General features: G+C 39.1%; 1 protein-coding gene and 1 pseudogene across 2 annotated transcripts in view; one reads left to right on the forward strand and one right to left on the reverse strand.

Annotated features, from left to right (window-relative positions):
- Positions 1-15,754, forward strand: part of PLCL1 (phospholipase C like 1 (inactive)) — a 362,944-nt gene that overhangs the window by 120,402 nt on the left and 226,788 nt on the right. The gene's annotated exons all lie outside the window — the stretch shown is intronic.
- Positions 11,769-12,155, reverse strand: LOC123950563 (annotated as a pseudogene).

The following is a 15,754-nucleotide window of genomic DNA, read 5'->3' on the forward strand; positions in this document are numbered from 1 at the left end:
GAGAGAGATCATAAGTAGGCAGAGAGAGTGGGAAGCAGATTCCCCACTGAGCAGAGAGCCCTATGTGGAGTTTGATCCCAGGACCCTGAGATCATGACCCGAGCTGAAGGCAGAGGCTTAACCCACTGAGTCACCCAGGCGCCCCTGCTCCCGACTTGTGTACTTTTGATCATACTGTCTTTCCATATGAAATGAACTTCTTGGAGCTTAAGGTCTCATAGAAGTTGTGTATCTTTCCCAAAATATCAATTGACTTCTCTGGCCCACACTGATCTTAGAATTTCTACAGATACTGAAGTCTTTATGTTATAATTTAAGTTCTGCAATCTTGCATTTTTATCTCTATAGTTTATGTTTCTGTGGTTTTTTTCCCCCTTAAGGAAAGCACCCTCTATACAGAATTCTGGGCACTGATAGAGATACCAAGTGCAGGATGATAGCTAAATTCTTAATTGCTGGAGATTAAAAGCAGTTATATTACAAAGATCTTTTCGGGTGAATCTTCATTGGTATTGACAGTGAGGGGAGCTCTGATGTATTCAGTTTATAGATCTGAGTTAATTTTGGTCATGGTAAATTCTAGTAACAGCAGCAATAAGAGTAGCAGCTGAAATGTATGTAGTGCTTACTCGGCCATACATGTGACACACGTCACTCTATTTAGTTCTCACAACAACTCCATGAGCATCATCAACAGGAAACTGAAGCACAGAGGGCTTATGCTCTTTACTGCAGGTCCCACAGAGCTGAGACTGATTCCAGAGCCACACTGTCAAGTACTATGCTGATCTGCCTGTCACCATGGGGCAGGCGGCAGCTCAGTTAAATATGCTTCTCATTTTGTGGGTCATGATTAGAAAAATATTCATATTCTGAGGACGTAAGTGGTTGACTGAAAATTCTGAGTACTTAGAGATTAAACATTTAGGGTTCCCATAATAATTGGGGATGATCTAGAATTGAACACGGAATAAAGTGAAGGGAATATAAATTTCTAGCTCTGGTTTTCCCTACCAATTTATTGAATTAATTACAGCAGTAGACCATCCTGAGATGTAACGTAAAACAGCTATTTTTAAGATGGAGAAGTGCTTATAAAAAAAAAAGATTAAGAATCTGTCTTGATTTTTCCTGATAGACTTTCGTGGATAGTGATGTAATTCTTAATAGTCTTAATAATTCATAACAATGAATTTACGAATGTACTGGTTAGGAAATTATGAACAGCACATGCAGTTTCTCAAACTGAAAACATTTAAGCATTTAGGAAAAAAAATCTGCAAATGTTTGAGTGATAAATTTAAAAATATAAAATGAACTTTTCAAGAGTTGTGAAGGATTTGTTTATATGCTATAAAAGTATGTTGGGGGAAGTTTTAAAACACAATTGGATAAAAAAATCAGTTAGCTTGAATTTTGGGTGGAGTGGCTAAGTTCTAGCCAGTGGATTGCTTAATCAGTCATCAGTGTTCAGCTTCTGGGAAGAAACTTCTTCCCAAGTGAATACGATAGACTCTTGGCTTTTCCAGATTTAAATTTTCGGTTTCCAGTATTTGGGAATGGACCTTAAGTTCTGCAACATGTTGATTTATAATTCTGTCAAATTGTAATTATGACATTGAGAATGAAAGGCTGGTGTGTTGGAGCCACTCACAGCCAAGGAGAGTCTGTACCCATATCTTTCAAGTGCGTATTTTTTTTAAAGATTTTATTTATTTGAGAGAGAGAGGGAGGGAGAGACAAGTGGAGGTTGGGGTCGGGGAGAGGGGGAAGAAGATTTCCCTGCTGAGCAGGGAGCCTGACTCAGGGCTTGATCCCAGGACCCTGAGACCATGACCTGAGCCAAAGGCAGACCCTTAATTTACCGAGCCCCCCAGACACTCCTCAAGTGTGTATTTTATTGAGGAAATCGTAGGATCTTTTGATAACTACAAAAGCCCAAGGACATCTGTCATTAATGGTAATGTCTACAAGTTCTACTTAAGTTACGTTTTTTTCCATTCACTCACTCTGTCATTCATTCTCTCACTCATCCACTCTCTGAGACCTCCTCTGTGCCTGCAAAACCTCCTGCCAAAACCTTTCCCACACCTTTGCCATTTGTCTCCTCTCATTTTGATTTCTCTTCTAACCAATGACCTGACTTTTCCGCTCAGTTTCAAATGCTCTTAGTATAATATTTCAAGTTGTTTCTTTCATAGCACATCCATTTTCCTTTCTTTTGTATTCCAAACATGTTCTGAATCAAAGTCAGTCTTTTTTTGAAGGTCATTTTTTATGGTATTCAAACTGTGTTGTCTGCCTGTTACGGCTTTTGGTTTGCTTTTGCTTTCTCTCTCATCTTCATGAATCCCATTTTCTCTGTCATCTTTATGGATCCTTATTTGCTGCTTTACAACATGTGTGAACTTCCTGTTTGTGGCATGTTCCAAATAACTTGTCAAACTTCCGTGGGCATTTTGTGATTTTTTTTTTAAACCTCTAAAATCTTACATGGAGTAAACAGTATCAGGAGCCCCCCCAAAACAGAGGTCAGAGTGGCCCTCGGACCCTGCAGTGAGAACTCAGGAGTAAGTGGTGACGTCTGAGTAAAGAGATTCGGACAATGTCAAGCACAGGCGGACCCACTTCTGGATCTTGTACTGCCATTTTACCTTTCCGAAACAAAATGGCAGATTTCTGTTTTCTGATTCTAGTTTCTTCTTTTAGGACCTTCCCATGTTAACACTCTTCATCTCTTTGTGTAATGTTTCCCAAATGTCAGCCATTCACAGTCACGTATTCCATTACAAGTTTTCAAACCCAAATTATAATTAACTTGATATTTTAAAAATTTGTCTAACCTAACTATATTCATATGAAGTTTCTCTTTCTAATCATTACCATAAATAAAAAGAAACCTCACTATCAGTTGCCATAAATGTGAATGAGATTTAAAAAAAACAGTCTTTTTATATATCCTACTGTTGGCCTGTGCAGATGCTAAACCTGAGCTTACTCTCTTTTTATTATTCTGGTTATCAGTTGCAGCCAAACAAACCACCCCAGATTCAGTGGCTCAAAGTAACCTTTTATTACTACCTCTCATGATTTTGTGGGTTGACTTGGGTCATCTGATTGTTGCCACTTAGTGGTCGCTCATGCGGTTTCAGTCAATAGCTGGGGAAAGATTCATCCGAAGGTCTGATTGGGCTGGGTGTCACGATGGCTCTCGCATTCAGCTGGGCAAGAGATGTTGCCTGTTTCCCGAGACTTCTCCTGGGACTGTTTACTGCAGCTCTTACCCATTGCTTCTTTATGTGGTGTGTCCTTCTCACACACGGCAGCTGGGCTCCAAGAGTAAGTGTCCAAAGAGGTCTAGGTGACACTCTGGAGCTCCTTTTGACGTAGCCTCTGAAGTTGCCTAAATCCTTTGTTACTTTCTATTGGTTAAGAAGTCACTAAGTCCAGTCCAGATTCAAGGCAAAAAATGGCAAAGCATTTTTAATTGATCACAACTACTGTTAGAGTGGTGTTAAAAACTGGCATCAAGGGGCGCCTGGGTGGCTCAATGGTTTGAGCCTCTGCCTTCGGCTCGGGTCATGATCTCAGGGTCCTGGGATCGAGCCCCACATCGGGTTCTCTGCTCAGTGGGGAGCCCGTTTCTCCCTCTCTCTCTGCCTGCCTCTCTGCCTACTTGTGACCTCTGTCTGTGTCAAATAAATAAAATATTAAAAAAAAAACTGGCATCAAGCTTAGATGCTCTCCATGATGTAATCAGGGTTGAAAATGAATCAAAAGTCTTTCTCCCTGTATAATTCAATGTTATTTAATTCTGACTCCATTTATCACCTAAACTCATCTTGGTGCTGTCAGTGGCAGGGAGCCCCTCCCCAGTGTATTCATCGTCTTCTGTGTGTCTCTTGCCTTTGAGATTTCAAGTATTGATTTGCTGGTATGTCCTGGTGTTCTCGTTCTGAGGGTAGCCTTCTGCATTTTGCTAATGCCAGTAATACAAAGAAGAGAGGTAGAACACCAAAAGGAGCATTGTAATGAACAAAATTAGCTTTTTCAAAAGCAAACATGCAGATATTATGTAAATCAACTTAGAGATCATCTTTATAAAAGTTCTGAGGAAACAGCTACACTGGTTTTTAGATATATAAACTTCTCTGGCTCATTTGGAAGTATTGTTTGAGAAGAGGATTCTCAGTAGACATCTTTCTTCTTGGGTCAGACTTGTGATTCAAATATGTGTAGGGGAATATTAGTATTTTTCTCAGGGGACATATTGGTGGCACAGTTCTATTTCTAAGACAAAATAATTTGAATACCACCACCTGTGTATATTATGGAAAATTTTAAGGTTGTGCAGTTTGTTGGGAATAATAACCCAAATCAATACTTATAATCAGCCTTATTGAAGTGAAGGCAAGCACTTGTGAAAATTAATAAACAAATAATGTGTAATATATTTTAGGAAAACACATAAAAGGACCAATTTTTTTTTTTTGAGAAATGCACAGACGATTAAGCTTCAATTTGGAACCAAAGGTCATTCATACCAATTGGTGGTGTGAGGTTTTTTTGAATTGGTGTACTGCTCTATTTCTGCATCTAGTTATTATGTGCATATATTTCAGCTAAAGATACACAGATTTCGAACCTTCCTTTCATACAAGTGTCAGTTTTTCCTTTAGCATTGCTCAATAAACATACTGAATGATATATTAGTTCATTTTGAATAAGCATTTTTTTCTAATTTACATTATTATTCAATACAAATGGCTTAACTGTCAAGGTTAAATCTTCCTGGCTCTGTACTCAATGACATTAAGCAAGTAAATGTTGTTTATTTGGTGGTAAGCCTTAACTGTAAAGAGGTGTTAGAAGCTTCCAGGCAGTTTCTGATATGAAAATTCTCTTGACCCCATTAGATTTTTAAAGAAGCAAGATAGATAATAGTTGATGCTTGAGATATGTTCTAGATAAATATTTGAGATGTTCTGAGTGGAATCCAGGCTAACATTATTGTCACTGGTATGGATTTTAGTTTTGAAGTTTTCTGAAGTGGATTATTTTTTGGAAGTTGTTAAGCATTGATAGGGAACTCTTTTTCTCTCCTAAAGAACACTAGATCCTACAGTTTGAAAAGTATTTATGGACACAACATGATGAAGCATTAATGATGGAAAGTATCTTTGGATTTTCTTTTTATTTGCATGTGTGCTAATTCACTGATGAGTCACTGTCTCTACTTTTGTTTAATTTCAAGATTAAATTCATTCATGAACGTGATATTTATAAAGAGTTGTTAATAGCTTGGATGTTACAACAATAAATGAAATAAAGGATCCATAATTATGTACACATCTAGGCACAATAACATAAAAATAAATAGACCTAGAAAAATTCCTGGAGAAAATACACCAACGTGTCCATGGTCATTGTCTTAATATATTTAGATGACATCTTTTCCCTTAGATGATGTTTTTTCTTTATACTTTTCTTTAATTTTAACCTTTCTGGAATGAGAACCCTGTAGCATGGGCATGTGTCAAATAACTAAATGAGATACTGTAATTGTTAATGTTTATTCTCCATCTTAATTGTTGGTTTTAAAATTAGGTTCATGAATAAACAAAGAAAAGTTTCTAGGTCAGTCATTTTCTGGCTTCGTTTGTGCCATAGTGACGTTTATTATACACATTTTCCTCCTTTCAGTTTTATACATTTATGTTAGTGGTCTTATAAACACTCCAGGGGACACAGCTCCTTCTTCCAGGTGATGAAGCAGTATGTTTCTCTACTGGTGAACAGAGATGCTTCCCCTCTTTTACTCTTGGTTCTGTGGCCAGGAAAGCCCCCATTTTTCGCTTGGAAATGATGCACCTCGGATATTAGCAGACTCACTGTGACTCACTGGGATCCTCAGCAAAAATGCCTTCTCTTAATCTTGTCAGCTTTCAGGGGCTTCAGAAGTTTATGCAGAAGGGATGTGAGTGGTTGAAGGATATTTTACAGGAATAAACAAAGGGTGAGCACTTTATACGTTTTGATTCTGAAGTAGAGGATGGAAAAGCTTTACATTTGGACTCTGGGCAGCTGGAAATTCTCGTGAAAAACCATGGAAAAGGCAAAAACAGTGCCTAGGTAGCTAGCAAAAAATAAATGATACAGAATCTTTTTCTGTGTGTTTTTCCATCTTTGTTTCTCATTCTTTGACTTGCATCATCTTTCATGCTTTCTCTAATCCATCATGTGAGACTACGGAGTAATGGAAAAAAAGGAAAACAATATGCCTAATGCCTGTCCATTTACTGAATCAAACTTACTGCCTAAAGTTGTTCCGTTGCTATTTTTGTCCTGTAATAAACATGTCTCATTGAGTAAGAGAGAAGAGGAAGTCATCCCCATGGGGTGAATCTGCATGGAAGCGTGTGTAGTAATTTGTGCAAATGACTACTGGTCATAGAACTTCTGGAATAGAGAAAAATTCATTACTATTGCTTTAGGTATTTTTGAAGCAGTAAAAGTACTTGAAAGTAGTTTGAAATGGAATATGTGCCACTTGGGTGCTTTTAACCAGATCATGCCTTTATAAAGAGAAGATAGTGGCCTTTTAGCATATGACTTACCACATATTTTAACCTCCCATTTTAAAGAGATGCTTTTGGAACTAGCAGTCAAGGAGAATCTTCAATTACTGCATTGCTTCAAGAAACCATACAATTTTGGTTGTTTGAAACACGACTCCAACAGATGTGTTTTTCACAAACTAGAATACACGCAAACTCTGTGACTGAACTAAACTCACATGCTTTGCAGTTGAGCTGTTGGGTACGGTATCTTGAGAAAAAGATGTTTGGATTCTTTTACATTTAATGACTTTGTGTGAAAAATTAAGGGGTTCAAAATAAAATGAAGTAACTCAGTCTTTTATTTTCCTCACTAATAGTTTATTGTGTGAAGAGACTTTCTTTTCCTACTGTGATTTATCCTTTGATACTTTTCATCTCCTTGCAAGCTTAAGAGAAGTGATGTACAATTCATAGATCCGTAGTTTATCAATTTGTATCAAACAGCTGGCCAGGCCGCCTGAGCTACAAAGTACAGACCGCCTGAGCTACAAAGTACAGACATTGAAATTTCTGAATTCTGTAATCCAATAGGTCATTTGCCTCTGTAATTTTTATTTATTTATTTTATTATTATTATTTTTTTAAAGATTTTATTCATTTGTCAGAGAGAGAGAGTATACACAAGCAGGCAGAGAGGCAGGCAGAGAGAGAGGAGGAAGCAGGCTCCCTGCGGAGCAAGGAGCCCGATGTGGGACTTGATCCCAGGACCCCAGGATCATGACCTGAGCCGAAGGCAGTAGCTTAACCAACTGAGCCACCCACACGTCCCACCTCTGTAATTTTTAGAGAACCATTTTTGCACCACCCAGACACATTTTGAGGGGCGTTTGCAGTTTTATTAATTGCATTTGTAACTTACAGAAATTCTTACCTAAGGAGAGGGATGGGTAAAGTTCTTCAAAATTTTTCAAAGTTTTTTATTCTATCTGGAAAATGTTTATTTGACTTGTTGTATCTTCTAGTCTCCTTTTCTATAGAGATAGTCTGTTGAATAATGTAGAAAGCCACTCTTTGTGATATTCACGCTTTAATTATCAAAGTTCTGAGACAGCAGATGCTGTGGACATCAGGGTAATGAAGGACAGGTTGGCAGGGAAGGTAAGTGAGGGGTTAGGGCTAAGTCACATTCTGTGCTTGCTCTCTTAAATTTCTCATGGATAGATTCTGACTGTGTTGAAAATAAGGGCCACCTTGACAGGTGAATGAAAGTAGGTGGTGTCTCAGAAGAGAAGGTACAGACTAGGCAGTGTCTATTGCCAGTTGCCACGCCCAGGCTCTCTTTGTCCCTATAAAAGTGTTTAGATCAGGTCTGTGGAAGTCATTCTCATTCTCTTCTTCCCTATGGCCCAACTCACTGCAGAGCAGCAGTCTGGAGAAGCTACTATAATTTACACTACTCAGAGCACATTTTATTTTTTAAAAGAGGATTAAAGTCATTAACCTGGACTAGAATTACAGGGGGCTCAGCTGTTGCTTATAAGGCTCAGCAACTTATAAGGCTGGTCCTTAATGATGTCACTAACCTCTCCACCCAAATTCCACCCATTTTTTTCTCTTTCATGGCGGAAGCTATCAGTACCTTTACACAAATGGCCCTGGTAGATTTTGTCTTCCTGTTTAGAGATGGCCTTATTGAGTATGATTTTGGGGGTATTAGAATGGACTTCTTGCCCTTTTCCAACTAACCTATCTACTAACCAACTAACAAACCTATTTACCAACCGATCTTTTTATCATGACACAGAGCCCTTTATTCCCCAGGTTTAAAGCCCCTGTGATGTATAAATGACCGTAAAATTCTTTCTTGAATGTTTCCATTACTACAAGGTCAGTTGAACAAGGCGGGGAAATGAAGAAGTTTAACCAACTGAGCCACCCAGGTGCCCGGGAAATGAAGTTAAAGATGTTCGGGGAAGTTATTGTAACTACAGGGCTCTAGTCACTTTACATATATATTCCCAATTTTGTTGAGGGCTAGACTGTTAAATATACTTCGTGGAGCAAAGTTGGGCTATTTTAGAATAAATTCTCTTGAATAGTGAATGAATAAGACATGTGTGACTTAAGGATCCAAAATATTTCCAAGTTTGTTTTAGGCTTCTGGAAGTCTCCCCGTACTTGCCCTGTTTGACCATTGCTACTCATGTTGACTGCAGGGCCACTCAACAGTAACGCATTACACAGAGTCACCATCTGGTGAGATGTGGGTAGTTTCAGTGCTCTGGTCCTGTGAAAGGGGGTTGTGCTGAGAACTAGGGTGTTTAGCTTGTGGTGGTTTAGGAATTATCCTGAGACATCTCTCTGCCACATCAGACAGTTATTCTCCCTTTCTAGATACTTTTGGCTTTCTGACAACTCATTATTGTGTGTGTGTGTGTGTGTGTGTGTGTGTGTGTGTGTGTAGAAAGGTGTTTTTAATATAGTTTAATTCGAGAGTTATTCCTTAGGCACCTACTACGATTAAAACACAGTTTCGGGCACTGCAGGGATTTGGAGGGAGGCATAGAAATGGTGGCCTTGAGTTAATATTCAAGTGGGGTGAGGAGATGGGGCTCCAAATGGTGAAGAAAAAGAAGACAGCATTTTAAGCATTTTGCTATATTAAAAAAAAGGAAGATCTCATCCAGTAGGGAAGGTATCCTGATTTATTCCACGTCTGCTGGTTTTTGTTTTGTTTTCTCCTTCTCCTTCTTTGGTGAGGCTTAGGATCAATCTATAAAAAGTGAAAAATTAATAAAGGAAGTATTTTAAAGTACCTGCTCTTAGGAACAAAGCACATATGAGTGGAGCAGTTACGAGCTCTTTAGAGGGCTTGCCCTTGACTTAAAAGAGAACTTTCAAAATGGGCACCATTTCTTAGCTGATTCTTAATTATTCAAGAGCTCGTTATCCAGTTGGAGAATTATCTAAGTTGCCCTCTTTCTCCTCCTTTTATTTTTGCCTCTCATCTGATCTTTGTGTCCTTTTTGTATATTAATTCCTCCATAGCTGTTAGGAAGGAGAATAAAAAGATTAATTGCAAACCTTTTAGGTAGATTGGTTAGGAAAAGGCTCTGATGTTTGGGCAAATGAGAATAATAGGCAAATTGCCTATTTGTTCTGGTTCGTTATCATCATAGGTAGCAACTGATGGAAACCAATGGAACTGGGCCTGCTGGATGACTTAACATCAAGAGGCAGGAGGAAGGTTCTTAATGTTCATACTTTTTCTTTGTTTTATACATTGTCCCAATAGCCTGTCTCATAATGATTTTGTAAAGTCTTTATGCTTTTTTCTTAGTACACTATTTAAATGTTGGAGTCTAAAATAAATAAGCTGGGTTAAAATGGTTATAGCTGCAAGGATATATGCTGTGAGATGCTTCCAGAAATCCATAAGTAAAACGTGAGTATTTTGGCTCTAATGCACCTTAGCCAATTAGAGTTTATGGCAGCTGTCATTTAATATTAGTGGCCTATAGTTAAAAGATGAATACTTTAAAATGAATATGTTTACGGTTCCTTCTCTTAAGATAACTCGTTTGACTTGCCAGCAGGTGGTTTTTGTTAGGATCTGTTCTGGGATATAAATGGACAGAAAGTCGTCTTCCAAGGTATTTCTTTCTTCAGCTCTTTTAAAAAAGTAATGTTAGCAAGGGATGATGAGATAAAATGCCTATTGGATCCCTGAACCCACTTTCTTCTTCTTCTTCTTCTTTTTTTGTTTTAAGATTTTATTTATTTGAGAGAAAGAGAGAGAGAGAGCATGAGTGCATAAGTAGGCAGAGCAGGAGGCAGAGGGAGAGGAGAGTCAGGCTCCCCACTGAGCAGGGAGCCCGACATGGGACTCCATCCAGGGACCCTGGGATCATGACCAGAGCCGAAGGCAGACACTAAACCCACTGAGCCACCCAGGTGTTCCTCTCTGAACCCACCTTCAATGAGTTCATGGAGTGTATAAATGTGCATCTGGGGAGTGTTCCTTAGAGCCGAGAAGATTACTGTGCATCCTTTTGGCTTCGTGAAGGCAGCACATCCACAACACCTTTCCCAGAACCACAGCAATCAGGTCAGAAGCTTCTCTCTCTCTCTTCTATTCAAAAACACTATCAAAATGATTGATATAATTTGAATGAGTACTTTCAGATAGGAGAGACATATGTTAAAATTCTGGCCTCTGGATAAAATTTTATAAAGCCCTTTTATCTCTTTTCTTACCTCCTTTACTAGCTCCTTATATAGATTGCAGTCACCAACACCCTAAGATGTTCTCTGCCATTTTGGCATCTAAATATCTCAGAGATTATTTGGATAAAGACATTTTAGAAATAAACTTTAGACATGGAATTTTGGAAACACATATGAAATATACACAATTACAATGAAAGATTAAACAGAAATCTCTCAATGTTTCACATAAGGATTAAAGAATTTATTAAAGTCAATTAACCCCAAAGGGAAAGGCCATAAAATAAAACCAATAGACAGACCAAAAGAATTATGATTTTTCCTTGTGGAGGAATGATTGACTTGGCACCCCTAAGAATTTAGGATGGTATTTGGATGGTTGTGCTGGTTTTGTACTTTATACTGGGGATATGTTGGGCAATGATTCCAAGGGTGATGATTGAGTAGAGAAGTTACTTTCAAATCACCTCTGGAGCAAACTTGTTTGAATTTCAAACTCATCCCTTCATTTCTGATGTGACAGCACCATGTTTATATCTCACATGTATCGCAAATTTTCCATATTTAAATTTCTTGATCTTCCACTAGAAATATGCTTCTCTTCTGGTCTTCATAAGTAAATAATACCTCTATCTTCTTAGAAACTTGGGAGCCATGTTTGACGACTCCCTCCATGTTTAGCGTATCATCAATTCACCTTGATTGCACTTTCAAAGTGTGTCTTTTTAAAAAAGGTTCTTATTTAAATTCCAGTTAGTTAACATGCAGTGTAATATTAGTTTCAGGTATAATGGTGATTCAACATTTCTGTACAACATCTGGTGCTCATCACAAGTGCACTCCTTAATCCCCATCACCTAATTAACCCATCACCCCAAAGTGTACCAATCCCACCACCTGAGCCTGGACTTCTGCAGTAACCTCCTAAGTGATTTTATAACTTCCACGTTTTACTATTTTTATTTAATGAAGTTTTGTCTTTTAAAATGTACAGCTGGTGGGATCTGTTCGTGCATCTTCACTGGCAGCTGGGGCATCTCTACCCTTGGTGTTTCTGGTGTAAATTACTTGTGCTCTGCCCTTTGAAACCAGTTTAATAAGTCATTTACTAAGGAACTCCTGAAGGTCTGCCCTGGCCAGAGGACCTTGAATCCTTAGTCTCTCAGAAACAAAGCTAGGGTTATAAGCTTGTAGTTGGGAATTCCCTTGTAGAGTTTTGTTGTTTTGTGAAACAAGACCAGGTTATTGAGCTTGTCCCCAACTTTGCCTTTGGACCACTTCTTCTTTTGACCTTGCCCCCAGATTTGTTCACTGGGTCTTTGTCTTTTTGGCTTCATATTTCTTCTTCTTGTTGCCTTTGGGTGACATTGTGAAGCTCAGAGAGCAGTGGCCACCCCTGCAACCCCGCTAAGATGTCAGACAAAAAGAAAGCTAACTTCCATGTTTTTCTTTCTTCAAACTCTTCTCCACACAATGGTTAGAACTGGGATAAGCCATACCATTGTAATGTGGTATCCCCCAAATAGAGTGTTTCAGCCAAAGTAGACATTTAATTCTCTCTCAAGTAATATTTAATCTAAGTGGGAGTTTTCAGCTAATGGTCTGTTCTACTGTTGTCAAAACATGGTTTCTATTTTGGGCCATAGACTCCACTTGTTACTATCTTCCAGCAGCAGGTAGGAGGGAGAGGTCCAGGGGAACATATACCTTGTTCTTTTTGGAGACTGCCTAGAAGCTTGGAGCATTTATATAACCTCCTGATGGTCACACAACTATTTGATGACAGAGCTGATGGTTTGTGTGACTCTGAAGCCACGACATCACGCTTATGGGGAAAGAAAACCTATAGCTGTTGCATTGAACTTCTTAAAATTCATATTTTGAAATAATTATGTAAAGTTTAGAGTATGACACTATTAAGAGTGAAGATAAATAGAAGTAAGAATATTTGAAAAGTATATCTGTGGAAGATAGGAAACAAATATATCGCCACTATAAGGGAAAAATACTCACCTTCTACTGATGGTATTGGAAACAGAGGTGAGAAAGAGAGTCTTGTGGGACTTTTTAACTGTGTGGAGCAAAGTCCTCAATGAAATAAAAAACTTAATTTTCAATTCCATATCTTGGTTATATTCATTGAATAGTTCTAGTAGAGAGGTGTTACAAAGTGTAAGTGGCCCCTCTCTCAAGTTAACATCAAGTAGAGAATAGGGGAAGTCAGACCTCAGTATACCTAAAGCTATGGCCTTAACCCTGGGTGCTGATCCCTGGCTACATCCATGCCTGATACTCTGGGGATGGAACTAGAACTGCTGTAACAAAGCATCACAGTGTAGGTGGCTCACAGTTATTTTTTTTTTTTTTTTTTTTCCCTTTTTATTTATTTTTTTTTCAGCGTAACAGTATTCATTCTTTTTGCACAACACCCAGTGCTCCATGCAAAACGTGCCCTCCCCATCACCCACCACCTGTTCCCCCAACCTCCCACCCCTGACCCTTCAAAACCCTCAGGTTGTTTTTCAGAGTCCATAGTCTCTTATGGTTCACCTCCCCTCCCCAATGTCCATAGCCCGCTCCCCCTCTCCCAATCCCACCTCCCCCCAGCAACCCCCAGTTTGTTTTGTGAGATTAAGAGTCATTTATGGTTTGTCTCCCTCCCAATCCCATCTTGTTTCATTTATTCTTCTCCTATCCCCCTACCCCCCCATGTTGCTTCTCCATGTCCTCATATCAGGGAGATCATATGATAGTCGTCTTTCTCCGATTGACTTATTTCACTAAGCATGATACGCTCTAGTTCCATCCACGTCGTCGCAAATGGCAAGATTTCATTTCTTTTGATGGCTGCATAGTATTCCATTGTGTATATATACCACATCTTCTTGATCCATTCATCTGTTGATGGACATCTAGGTTCTTTCCATAGTCTGGCTATTGTAGACATTGCTGCTATAAACATTCGGGTACACGTGCCCCTTCGGATCACTATGTTTGTATCTTTAGGGTAAATACCCAGTAGTGCAATTGCTGGGTCATAGGGTAGTTCTATTTTCAACATTTTGAGGAACCTCCATGCTGTTTTCCAGAGTGGTTGCACCATCTTGCATTCCCACCAACAGTGGAGGAGGGTTCCCCTTTCTCCGCATCCTCGCCAGCATCTGTCATTTCCTGACTTGTTAATTTTAGCCATTCTGACTGGTGTGAGGTGATATCTCATTGTGGTTTTGATTTGTATTTCCCTGATGCCGAGTGACGTGGAGCACTTTTTCATGTGTCTGTTGGCCATCTGGATGTCTTCTTTGCAGAAATGTCTGTTCATGTCCTCTGCCCATTTCTTGATTGGATTGTTTGTTCTTTGGGTGTTGAGTTTGCTAAGTTCCTTATAGATTTTGGATACTAGCCCTTTATCTGATATGTCGTTTGCAAATATCTTCTCCCATTCTGTCAGCTGTCTTTTGGTTTTGTTAACTGTTTCCTTTGCTGTGCAAAAGCTTTTGATCTTGATGAAATCCTCAACTCTATGGTCAACTAATCTTCGACAAAGCAGGAAAGAATGTCCAATGGAAAAAAGACAGCCTCTTCAATAAATGGTGCTGGGAAAATTGGACAGCCACATGCAGAAAAATGAAATTGGACCACTTCCTTACACCACACACGAAAATAGACTCCAAATGGATGAAGGACCTCAATGTGAGAAAGGAATCCATCAAAATCCTTGAGGAGAACGCAGGCAGCAACCTCTTCGACCTCAGCCGCAGCAACATCTTCCTAGGAACAACGGCAAAGGCAAGGGAAGCAAGGGCGAAAATGAACTATTGGGATTTCATCAAGATCAAAAGCTTTTGCACAGTTATTTTTTTATTTTCTATAATTTCATCTTCTCATGATTCTGGAGGCCGGAAGTCAGAGATCAAGGTGTCTGAGGGTTGGTTTTTTCCTGAGGTCTCTCTTCTTGGCTCGTAGATGGTAGTCCTTCTTTCTTGCACCTTCCCATGGTCTTCCTTCTGTACCTGTCCGTACTTAATCTCCTCTTCTTCACTTTCTTCTCTATTTTTATAAGGATGAGGGCCCACCCTCGTGACCTCATTTTACCTCTTTAAAGAACCCATCTCCAAGTACAGTCACATCTGAGGTACTAGGTATAGGACTGCAACGCATGAATTTTGAAGAAACACAATTCTGCTCCTAACAAGAGCAAAGAATCCTTGCTTTTAAGCCCTGCCCACAGGTGGTCCTGTGTAGGATTCTCAAACCTGGCTCCTTCAGAATCACCTGAGTAGCTTCAAAAAAGTGAAAAACTGGGCAACTGGGGGGCTCAGTCATTAAGCATCTGCCTTTGGCTCAAGTCATGGACCCAGGGTCCTGGGATCAAGCCCCATGTCAGGCTCCCTGTTCACGGGAAAGCCTGCTTCTCCCCCACTCTCCCTGTTTGTGTTCCCTCTCTTGCTGTGTCTGTCTCTGTCAAATAAATAAATAAATAAAATCTTTACAAAAAAGGAGAAGTAAAAAACACCAATACTTAGGCATCGCCCTCAGAGGTTTGATTTGATCTGTGTGGGATGGGTATTAGTTTCTAAAAGCTTCCTGGTAACTTAAATGTGCGGCTGGGCTTTGAACACCACCGTCCTAATGGTTATATTCCTTAACTGTGTAAGTGAAAGCACATTTCTTATCTTTCTCTAAATTTTCTTTTTGAAAATTCACTAAGAAACATAGCTCCATTTTAATGAAAAATGTGTATTCAACAAAGTAATATTCAGGTCTAAAAAAAGAGCTAAATACTTCTAAGGTGGTATCGTTTCAAATGTTAAGCATGGGTTTTGCAATATGCATTAGGCTTACTGTGTTTTTCTGCTTAATGAACATAAATCAAAGAAACTTGGGTATATCCCTCAGAAAGCCAATGAAATTTGGTAACTGACACTTTAATGATTAAGGTGACTAAAATGTCATACCTTTTAGTG

The sequence above is a fragment of the Meles meles genome, chromosome 9 (assembly GCF_922984935.1).
Source record: "Meles meles chromosome 9, mMelMel3.1 paternal haplotype, whole genome shotgun sequence".
Taxonomy (NCBI): domain Eukaryota; kingdom Metazoa; phylum Chordata; class Mammalia; order Carnivora; family Mustelidae; genus Meles; species Meles meles.